We start from the raw sequence: 6,000 nt of genomic DNA on the forward strand, positions 1-6,000 counted from the left end.
TTGCTGTATGCTGCTTCAAAAATACATCAATTAGAACATAACTACGTATGTATTAAAACAGAATTACCATGTATGCTAAAATATCAACATGTAAGGCTTTTTTTGACAGAGCTAACCAAATGTCGCTGTCTGAAAACAGCTTCTGAAGTGTTCAATTTTGCATCAAGCAGTTCACATGAGATTATATAATAATCATGTTCATTAAATTAATAACCATTAACCACTTTGAGATAACTCAAACGCGTCATGGTTAAGGGGAATGACAATAATTAAAATACATAGGTATACATGAAGGTAAGCCCCATATTAGTCCTCACAGATATACTAAGTTAAGTTTCAAAAGTTGCTGTATTTATGGCCAGAGGCTCTGTGAGGCTGTCCTTAAAGGCACAGTGTCAGTGTTCTGACATCAATAAAAAATGCCAAAAAACTTCAAAACTTTAAAAAAAAATCTACATTTGGATATAACATTTTCTGAGGTATACTGACTTAGCAGTCCAGTTTTTGCAAAGTTGACAAAAAAGTCCTTTTCTCACCAAAAGTGATCAAATAGTTGTATCAACATCACCAGCTCCCTTCTGTTACCACACAATACATTGATAAGTTACATGGTCCTCTTTAAGTTCTACATCCCAGCTAGCAGGAAATGTTCCCACATCCCACATACTCTGTGTATAATGTATATTTATTCTAGTGGAGTGTACATTTCTTGTATTTTTGTTTTGTTTTTGTTGTTATTATTATTATTATTATTATTATTATTATTATTATTTTCTGCATTTTCAGAACTTTGAATGGGAGCAGCTGTAACGTAAGCAATTTCCCTTTGGAGATCAATAAACTATTTCGGATTCTGATTCTTATTCTGATCAAGGCCTCAGATTACATCACGGTTTTTATAAAACATTCCCACAATTTTATGTTAACAAAGGTAGAACATTCTCACTGCAACATTCGGAAAATGTTTTCAGGATGTTATTAAGGCCTCAGATTACAGAATGTTTTTTCTAAAACATTCCTGTAATGTGATATGTTAACAAAGGACGAATATTCTCAAAGCAACACTCGGAAAAGGTTTTCAGCATGTTCGACCTCCGATCCGTTTTTTATAAAACGTTCCCACAATGTTACACGATAACAAAGGAAGAACATTCTCAAAGCAACATGCAGAAAATGTTTTCAGGATGTTATTACGGCCTTAGATGACAGATTTTTTTTTTATTATAAAAAGGTCCCAACCCACACCAGCTCCAGAGAAGCAGGCTAAGTTACCTCCCCAAAGCCAATGCAAGCCAAGACACGACCAAACACACCACAATGACGTCCGCTAATCCACCCAGACTCCCAGCCGTCCCAGGGCTGATAAATTGGCTAGGTTGCCGTTTGCTAATTACTTTATCAGCAACAAAGCAACAAACGCAAAATCCATGCTGTCACTGTTATGGTCACTGGCACGCGAGCAACAGGTTGCTGTCTGCAGTTGCCCTAATGGCCATCGGTGTCATTCTGATTCTTACACATAGGCCTACCTTTAAATTGGTGAGTACATCCTGGTGTAGCAGGAGGTCTCACCTTTCTTTTGATATTCTGGGCATGACCAACTGGAGGAGATGACGGGTGAAAGCGGGGACTGCCCATTGTTCAGAAGGCCCATTAACCCAAACCCTGGTGGCCTGGCTAAATTCCCGCACAGGCCTTCCTTCCATCATGGCCACCTAATCATCCCTTGATGTGGCACTTTCATTCCTCTACTCTCCACTGTGATAGCTGATGTGTGGTGAGCGTTCTGGCGCAAAATGGCTGCGTGCATCATCCAGGTGGGTGCCACACATCGGTGGTGGATGAATTGAAGCTCTTTGAGTACTTAGAAAAGCGCTGCTAAAAAACAATCAATTATCATTTCAGATACTGCTTCAGCTAATTCAACTACTGCCTCAAGAACTTTAAGTCCAGCTTAAGCTACATAAAGTTCATCTTAAAACACTTCAACTATCTGCTTTTCTAGATCTTTTTTGTCCGTCTTTCTTCATCTTTAGAGGCCAGCCAGAAGAACCACCCCGAGACCCTGCAGAAGATGGTTGAAACCTGTATATCATACCCTGAGATATGCTCCCCACAGACGGACGCAGGTCAGTGTTAAGCATTCGTTCAAAAACAAATGTTAAAAAAAATGCGTTGTCACCCTCATTTTCCTTTTGGCGAAAAAAAAACAAGCACGCAATTTGTGATAAGCTGTGAGCAGATATGCATGTTTGCTAGAGGTGGCATGTGAGTTATGATGCACATTGAGATGCCTTTCTGTCATTAGGCTTGTGTTTGGGCTAGTATTGTATGAATTCTAGTTGAAATTAGATATTTGAGCATATTGATGCGCAACAAATAAGAATGTGTGCAATGGTGCAGTCTAGTTTTTTGTTTGGGGGGGGGGAGTTGGGTAAGTTTGCATCATCATTGCTGCTGACTTACAAGGTATAAATTGCATTTTGGTGACTGGTTTTGATAAATGAAAAACTTCACTTGCCTGGGACTAGATTGGAGTTACCAGTTTTAACTGTTAGTTTAATTTATCTTTTCTTGTAAATAAATGATTTGTATAGTGTTATAGTGGCATGGATTGTTATTGCACCCTTCAGATTTGAGACCGATAGAACTGACTGAAAGTGACTTGAACTAGCTGCTGGTCACAGCTTTAAAAAATAAAAGACCCTTTAAACCAGTTAAATTACAGTAAAAGAACAATAGATGTAATATCTAGTAATAGCATTACAATGACTGGTAATTACTATATATTTAAGTAATGAAGACAGAGTCAAATAATGACGTGGCCTCCCTGTGCAGGCTTTAGCTTTGGATATAGCGAGTTACTAGGTGTGTAGTATGTGAACGAACCTGCACAGGGAGGCCACGCCGTTATTTGACTGTCTTGTTTACTTGAATATTATATAGTAATTAAAAGTCATTGTAATGCTATTACTAGATATTACATCTATTTTACTTGGATATTACTTGGTTATTTCCAGTACTTACAGCATATTCAATGGCCTGTAATTTCAATCTAATTTTTAAACACTATTTTTGTTATAATGCAGGTGGATAATGCAAGTGGACCATCTGTGACTGAAGACAATGAAAGTCCATCGATGGTTCAGAGTAATGAAAATGCAGCAGTGCTTGAGGGGAGCAGAAGCCCCACATTGTTGTCAGAGGACTCGGACTAAATCAACAACTATACAGCGTGACCACACTAAATCGACACATATACAACATGAACACAAACACCTCTCACCTCTCACCTACACAAACCATGGCACACACCAGCATCAGATCGCTCTCACAAACCAAATAATAAATTATTATTTAGCATTATGGCAAAAATTAAGGTTTATCTCTTACACACAATCATCATATTACAGTGCCTATAGAAAGTCTTCATACCCCTTCATTTTTCCAAACTTTGTTGCGTTATAGACTCATTTTAAAATTGATAAAATGTATCTTTTTCCTCATCAATCTACACACAATATATCATAATGACAAAGCAAAAACAGGGACCAATAAATTTGCTAAAATTTCTTAAAACCTGTTTTTGCTTTGTCATTATGATATATTGTGTGTAGATTGTGTGAAGTGAAGGGGTATGAAGACTTTCTATAGGCACTGTAGAATTTTTTTTAGATTTTTTTTATTGTTTTAATGATTTATATTAAGATGATGCCAAATATTTAAGTTTAAGTTTAAAGTGCACTTGTTCGGGGGCTTTGCCAGTTTTTGTTGTTTTTTTGCTTTTTTGGTTGTAGCAGAATGTTGGGTGGGGAAAGTGGAAGTGAAAAAACCTAACCCTAATCCTTGTTTTAAATAAATGAATGGAAATAAATAATTCTGTTGAGAGACTTTTGAATATTGATGTTATCAAACTTTTACATGTGTGACCAGTGGTTAGTCAGGACATTTTAGTCTTAAGATGAAATGTTTAAATATTTTAATGAAATCTTACAAAACATTTATAGATTTTTTTTCAAAGCATGTTATCCAACTCTAAAATAGTATCATTCTGGGAACATGAAAAACTTTCATCTGAAAACGTTTTCAAGAACATCAGGGCATAATGTTCTAGCAATGTTGTCACATTTTAAGGAGGTTATCACAAAACATTTTTAGAATGTTTTAAGAGAACGTTATCCTAGAACATTCTGGGAACTTAGAGAAAACTTCCCGCTGAAAACATTACAAGAACATTCTAGGTAACATTCTCAGAACGTTTTTAGATCAAAAAATTGCTAGCTGGGATATTTGATGCTTCACAAAGCTATTTAGTAAGGGATAATGTATAGTTCGGAGGTTGTTATGGAGAAATAAACCCCGACAGGTTGTATGGAACCCCGACGCGAAGCAACCGACTAACTATACATTATCCCGCTTATTACACGGCCTTACGACTGAAATAAATAATAAATAATCACCCACAATGATTCAGCAGCGACAAGGATTGCTCGGTGAAGTTTTAACTTTCACTTTCACTTTCGGGGCCGGCCTGAGAGAGGAGCTGGACAGCGTGCTGTGGTTGGTGTAACGCGTTGAAAGTCCAGCTGTCTTGCTTATGTTGCTATATGTTGCCAGGGCGGATCAGAGCGCCGTCCCTAGCTGCTCTCATGTGTCCAGTCACAGACATGATCTGACGACTTTCGAGGCCTGAGAGAGCAGCTGGACAGCGGTGCTGTCTTGCTTATGTTGCTACATGTTGCAGGGGCGGATCAGAGCGCCGTCCCTAGCAACGGTCTGTTATACTTGACGACGGTCATTATACAGAAATAACAGACCGTAGAACGCAGCGATGGACCAATCAGAGAGCAGCATTCAATAGAGCCGTGTAATAATAAAGGGTAATATACTCCACCATACACTGAGTGTTATCTTTGTTCAGTTAAATTAAACATCACAACTTATTATCTTAATATTTAATATAAAAGTGCACAAATTTTAAAAGGAATGAAAAGGGCACATACAATAAAAATATTAGTAAAAGTGTTTAATTCAATACATTGTACACGCGTCCTCCTGGACAACTTTTCAGGCTCATAATTTTTCCTGTTTTATCTTATCATATCTTTTGAGTTTACATCTTGAAAATAAAATTAGGATACCAATAGTAACCCAACATACATAATGCAGACAAGCTTAAAAAAACATGCCAAAGCCAGCATGTCAAGAGCTGAAAAAAAAGGGAACACAATTGTTGCTGAGACAAAATATTTTCAACCTGTTAGAGAACAAATGAAAGGTGGAAATGAGGAAGGAAGAGCAATGACACTGTGACACTGAATGAAGTTTTGCAGGATCCAAAAGCGGACACGAGGCAGGATCAGGTCATTTAGGCAATTTATTGAAAGTAGCTCACGGTGGCGCTGGTGAGCTGCGCGGCGTGTAGACGCTCCGCTAAATGCAGGGCAAGGCTGTGTACTGCAGAGGTGCAGAGAGTTGGTTCTCTGGGAACGGAGTCACTGGCAGACGAGCGCGCAGGAGATCACTGGAGGCAGAGAAAAGCAAAGTTAGATCTTGAAACTGGGAACACGAGTACACTAGAGACCAACTAACAAACATCGACTGAGCCATCTACCGCGTCTGAGCGACGAAATCATCTGGCAGCAGGTAGCGTGGAGAGCAGGGCTATCAGCAGGCGCGGATTGCCAACCTGCTGCAGGTGCGTGTGCGTCAGCGACTCCAGGGACAGCAAACTCCGCCCAGCCTCTCAGTGCACCTCTGCAAGCAAAACAGAAAACAGAACCGAGCACCAAAACACAAATAATCCCACACAAAATGAGATCGTGACAGACACTATGCTATGCAAAGAAAGACTGATGCAAGTTTGAAAAAAACAAATCAACTAAAAACAAATGAAGTGACTTAATTAATATGTAACACTTTCATTTGGTGAGACCAACAACAGAGAGGTTGCAGAAAATACTGAATGAAAGTATGTGTAAAGTGACTGGGTTTGTGTAT

Source organism: Pagrus pagrus (assembly GCF_965226575.1).
Source record: "Pagrus pagrus genome assembly, chromosome: 15".
In the NCBI taxonomy this organism is placed as follows: domain Eukaryota; kingdom Metazoa; phylum Chordata; class Actinopteri; order Spariformes; family Sparidae; genus Pagrus; species Pagrus pagrus.